General features: G+C 31.4%; 1 long non-coding RNA gene across 1 annotated transcript; it reads right to left on the reverse strand.

Annotated features, from left to right (window-relative positions):
* Window positions 1-824: 824 nt before the first annotated feature.
* LOC138908868 (uncharacterized) lies at window positions 825-4491 on the reverse strand. Its single transcript, XR_011415262.1, has 2 exons — window positions 2348-4491; window positions 825-2132 (listed from the first exon to the last, which is right to left on the reverse strand). It is a non-coding gene; the product is annotated as an uncharacterized lncRNA (long non-coding RNA).
* Between the last annotated feature and the right edge of the window lie 2025 nt (window positions 4492-6516).

Below are 6516 nucleotides of genomic sequence, written 5' to 3' on the forward strand. Positions count from 1 at the left end.
GTCATAATTTAATGCAATCAAAATCAGACAATTTGTCTAATACCGAAACTATAGTAGTGTCTATAACAGTAGATCCCAATAAAGTATACAACGAACCAGATATGTGTGCTTTCATGATCACAAGAGCATCTTGAAAAAATTTTAGAACTCCACATTCACATGTGTACTTGCACCCAAGATATTCTAGAGTGCCCAAATAGATGAGATTTTTCTTCAAGTCAGGGACATGTCTAACATCGGTGAGAGTTCTCACCACACGATCGTGCATTCTGATTTGGATTGTACCTTTACCAATAACGTTGCAGGCAACATTATAACCCAATTGGACAACTCCACCTTTAGCTGAATCATATGTAGAAAATAAGTCCATGTTGGGACACATATGATACAAACAACCGGAATCTAAAATTCACTCATTGTCAGATCTAAAACTAGTTTCAGTTGCTAAAAATATAGTTCCCTCAATATCATCAGTTGCTAAACTAGCTTCGATGGTGTCAGTATATTTATGCTTATTTTTTTCCTTATGCTTTACTTTGTTTTTCAACTTATAGTATTCAGAGATAATGTGATCTTTCTTATGACAATAGCGACACTCTAAATTATTATATCTGGATGTTGAGTTAGATTTACCCATAACAAACAAGCCAACTTCCGCTTGGGTTCCACTAGTTTCCCTAGTAATATCACCATCTATCTATTCTTTTGATTTTAAGATAGATTTAATATCCTTATAAGAGATACTATCCTTTGCATAAAGCATAGTATCTTTTATATGCTTAAAAGATGGGAGTAGAGAATAAAGCAGTAACACGACTTAATCCTCATCTTTAATTTATGCGTCTATATTACTTAAATCCATAAGAATGGAATCAAATGTGTCAAGAAGAGAGAGAATAGTGGTACATACACCCATACGAATTGTGTAAACCTTCTGCTTCACGTAAAGTCTATTTTCCATCGTCCTCTTCATATACAAGGTTTTCAATTTTTTTCACATATCTTTGGCTGTGATTTCTACAAAAACTTCACGTAAAACTTCATTTGAGAGATTTAAGATGATACATGATTTTGCCTTTTTTGTCTATGACGGTAAACTCCTCGTCCATCATTTTATCCGGCTTTTTCTCCTTTTCTTGCAACGCCAAGTCTGAGCCATCCTGAATTAGGATAGCTTCTATCTTTAATTGCCACATTTCGAAGTTTGCACTTCAGTCAAATTTCTTAACATAAGTCTTTGTTAGAGTCATATTGGCTACTCAAACTAACCCGGTTAGATCCGGCTCTGATACCAATTTGTTAAGATCAAGAACCTGGGTATTGCAAAATTTAGCCAAATAATATTATAATGATAATAATAAAGATAATACAAGTTGATAATAATGGTAATTAAAAAAGATAAAGAAGACACAAAATAACGTGATTCGGTCAAGGTCGTCCACAAGCGGAGAGGAACAATTTCACTATAACAACCGGTACATGAAAGAGAGTATAAAATTAGAGATGAAACTCTAATTATCCCAAAATATAACCCAAGAGAATAACCTCGCAATAGCTTACAAAGAAGAGGTTCACTCAAAGTGTTTTCCAACACTAACTCTATGGAATATACCAAAACTCTCTATTACAAGAATACTCAAAATGAGTTTCTAATCAAAATGTGGGATGATTCAAATGAAATTAGATGACCTATATTTATATGGCAAAGTTCTTGGTCCCTAAGTAAAGAAAAAAAAGAATAAAAGAATTCTTTGGTCCAAGCTAGAATGTTTTGGCTCCAAATTTAAATACTTTGGCTCCAAAATTAACCATGGATAAATTTAGGCCATGTCTTACAAAAATGAACGTGATGTATGTAAGTTCGAGTTGAAAACATTGAACAATGTTAGACTGTTAGTTGAATGCATTGAGCATTTTCTAAAGATTCTCCTCTGATTACAAGCAAACCCTAAGAGGACCGACAACTCCTTATTAGGAGAAAGAGTCCATGCAAAAGTCCAGAAACTTTAGAGTGCCATTAGACAAAAGAAACAAATCTTTCAATTGTAGCCTTTTCTCTAGCTATGAAGGAGGATTCTATTATTTTCCGTATCTTGAATTTCGCGCATTGAGCTTCAATAAAAGCTAGGTACCTACAAGTGTTCGAGCAACTTATTAGTGTGATATGAAATAATAAAATTCACTAAATTTATTGAATATCCAATAACCACATGCAAGGAATGAAAAGCAAATATCACGGGAAACATATTTAAACTAGAATATTGAGATAAAAAGATATACTATTTAAAAAAGATACAATGAATGTATAGTAGAACTATGTTGTTCGGACTCAAAAAAATACAACCACCTATGTCGGATTCTCCAAAAGCATAATCATGCCGCTCTTGTTCGATCTTCCAAAAGTCGAATCCTTTAAAACTGCACTATTTTCGAAGAATCTGACACGCATCCTGCGATATTTTTGAATAGTCCGAACAATATAACAGGGAGAATCATAATACCTATTACCAACGTAACAATGAGTGTGAACTTAGTATGATATATACTTTAAAACGATTCAATTAACATTTACATAGTTCTAGCTAAAAGTAATTGTGGCACAAGCAAAACGGAATTCCATGAATGATAAACCATATTTCTTAGCTAGTGACATGAAAATGGGCCTGCCTTGTACCAAAATCTGACGGCTCCATTTGCCAGAGACCCCAAAAAAGAGTCATCATCAAGTATCAATGTACCGTAGCAAATTATGGCAAAGGATCTTGAAGATAGGGGCGGATGTAGGGTGTTAGTTACGGGTTCATCCAAATATAATAGTTTTGGCTTATATTCTATATATATATATATATATATATATATATATATATATATATATATATATATATATATATATATATATAAATTAAAATACTCACTACATAAGTACAAATAATTGATTCGAACCCAATAAATTGAATGAGTTATTGTAGAATCCCGAACTCCAACCTGTAACATAAAAATCCTAGATCCATATCTGTAATTTGAAGAGGATTGCTAGCACAAGAGATAGTGTACTGCACACAAGAGAGATTGTTCAGATGGTCAACACCTCTCACCTACAACCCAAGATCCAAGGATCGTGGGTTCGAGTCACCAAAGGAGCAATAGCTCCGACAAAACGAAAGGGGATCAAAGGGGAATCAAAGGGGGAGGGGAATTTTAAAAGAAAAAAAAAAAAAAAAAGAGATAGTGTACCTCAGAATCTGAGGAGATGAAAAACCTCGATGCAAAAGCAGTAAAAGTTTTCCATCTTGTACAATAGAATTCCATTCAATTACAGGTATACAACCTGTGTGTATGAATTTCTTGTACGGCCAAACTTACTAAAAGGATTTAACTAATATATACCAACAAAATTGTGGTAAACAAATTTTATACTATCATTAATGTATTTTAATCTGTTTAGCTGCCTTACAATGTACTACTTAATAAGTTCTTTTGCAAAGAAATTAAGTCCTGATATTTACATTGGACTACACCTTCCTCTGCCCTAAAATCAATACACAAAGTAATAAAGACAAACTGCAGACCTTCAAAGGGAAATGCATAGTACTCCCGATTAAAGAAATATAAAAGATGGCGGCGTTCATCTCAGGAAACCCTAAGACATAGCTAAACACAATAAAGAAGAAGGTGATAAATATATATAAGGTGAATCTGATTAAATATACTCCCCCATTACAGTTTATCTGGCGGAATTTCGAGCATAATTTTTGAAGGAGTACTTCTAAAGCTGAAAATATCAAACGGTTAAAGGAAAGATAATCAAGGACCTTTTTCACCCTCTACATCCCATATCGTGATTATTTTTTTATTTTTGTTCCTTCTTGAAATTATCTAAATAAGGTAATAATAAAACATTTAATGGAATTAATATTAATAAAATACTCTTACCTCATTCAGATTGAGTTTTGTAGAAGCATCAACCATCGATCCGGATATATACTAAGGAAAATAGATAAATTAGCCATTCATTGCTGCTGCAGCATCATCAAGATTCTCATATCAAATTAACTAAGGAGCCATAGGGAGCAAAAATATAATTTTTTCACCCACAAAATATACTATATGTGAATCTTGAAGATGCTGCATCTGCAAAAACTGACTGCAAAAACTAGAAAAGACTGAAGGTACTCGTCAAAAAACCCTAAACAATTAATAGTATACACTGAAATAAAGAAAGTTTTCAAGCGTAAAGGGGAAAAAATTATATTTTTAAAAGAAGAAAAGAACATCTTTAAAGCTTTAGATCTATATGTTCTTCACTTTTGAAAGAGAAGAGAAATTGCAAACTATAGAAAAGGAGAGATAGAGTAGGAGGAGAGATTGTAGTATTGAACTTGATGATGATAAATGGAGCCTAACGAGGGTTCTATAAATAGTTAATAGTTGGATAGTGACCAAGTGAGAAAAAATAAAGGAATAAGAAGAAAGGCTTAACTTATAGGCGTATTTACTATAATAAAACTTTAGTACTAGTATTAGTTTTGTCCACTGACGGATTAAAAAGGTTTACACCATCAGTCACTTTAAAGAAATTGCATGTGATTCTCTACGTTATAATTGGTAACCTTAAGAAATAGAAAGTAAGCAGTAGTATTTTATATTACATCAAAATACACTGATCGTATAAAAAATAATTATAAAACTCATATACTTTTTAATCAATACAATTTAACATGTTATAAAATATTACTTTTATTATTTGAAAAATTAGTAATGTAAAGGAATAAATAATAGCCATTAATAGGAGTAAGAGATTTTTAACTTACTCGCAATTACACCAATCCAACGAGTACATAACACCTGTTTTCGCATACATTATTATTACTAAATTTTAATTGATTAATATATATTTTCACCCCAATGTATCATTTAATCATATTAAATTAATCTAATTTGGAGTAAAATACACGAGTAAGTAACTAATTGGTTGGTGCCCAGAAGATCTGTAAAGGAGAGAGAGATTTAAGGAGATGTTTTAAGGTGTACCAATAACAGTTAGCCATCGCAATCCTAAGGTACCAAAATTTACCAAAAACTGTATATTCTTACTGAGTCAGCTCAATTTCCACATAATAATTGCAACTTAATATGGAAAATGATAAGTTACCAAGTAAAGCTGACGTTTAGGTTTAGAGAATATGTTGCGTCCTGTAGAAGATATTTTCAAAATTGACATCCATATTTATGGGAATAGACGTGTGAACTTTTTCCATGGTTTTTATTGGGGGGTCGATGGTTCGGTTCGGCCGGTTATTTTATAAAATTGGTACTATATCAATTCTTCGGTTATTTTATTATGTATAACCAAAATTAGATTTTTCGAAATCGTCTCATGTCGGTTTCTCTTCGGTATCGGTACGGTTCAGTTAATTTTCAGTATTTTTTTAAATATCGTATAATTCACTAGTAGAAGTAGAATGCAATAATATACGTTCTTTTATAGGACTTAGTAAAACTCTCTGGATATTTTTACTATTTAAAGGGTGATGAATTAAAAAAAATGAAAGATGGCTAGAGTATAGATCCATCAACTATTGTACAAGAACGTAAAAAAAATCAAGCAAAGGCAAATAAAATATAAATCACAAGAGTTGAAAGATATTAACCAAGTTGGGACTCAAGAATAAACTCTATAGAAGATTAAATATTCAAAAATATAAATCTAAATTATATGAAAAAACATATTCAATACATTATAATTTGCTACTCATACATTATCGCTAGAATACTCTGTGTCTTGCTAATATAGATACTTGAAATAACTTAGTTTAAGCAGATGTAGCATAATAGGTTTTAGAAATTAATATTTTGAGTTTAATTACTTGTTGGCTTGAAATAGTTTGCATAATTCCAAGGCCCAAAAAAAAATTTAATGCATTATTATTTTTAAACTTACTAGATAAATATATTTTTCACATGTAAAATTTATTCGGTACGGTTCGTATTTTTTCGGTTTATTTTTATAAAATAAAAAACCTACCCTAATTATCGGTGCGGTTATAAATTTATATAAAATTCTACGATTTCTTAAAAAGAAACCTAAAAATCAATTCGGTGCAGTATGATTCGTTCGATTTAATCAGTTTTTGAATACCAATTGACGCCCCTAGTTTTTATGGTTTGCTCGTGTTGATCCCTCTTTTGCCTTTACTGGTTCACACTTAAAGTTTTGTTTCTATATACAGTGCAGTATATAAATTTTTCTATTTTATTAGTTAATTTTAATCTGTGATAGCAGATTACGAATTTTCTTCACTGTCATATTATTAATAATTTTAACATGTGATAGCAATTTAGTTACTATCAAGAGATATTGGGAATAGTTATATACCATTTTTACTAGGTTTATCAAAAGATATCGCATGTTAGTTACGGTTTTGGCCAAATAGGTGTACGGCCCCTTAAACTTGGCTCCAGTTTTCATTTGGCACCTTAACTAAGCCCATTACCTATTGAACACTTTAACCTAAA

The sequence above is a fragment of the Nicotiana tomentosiformis genome, chromosome 4 (assembly GCF_000390325.3).
Source record: "Nicotiana tomentosiformis chromosome 4, ASM39032v3, whole genome shotgun sequence".
In the NCBI taxonomy this organism is placed as follows: Eukaryota; Viridiplantae; Streptophyta; class Magnoliopsida; order Solanales; family Solanaceae; genus Nicotiana; species Nicotiana tomentosiformis.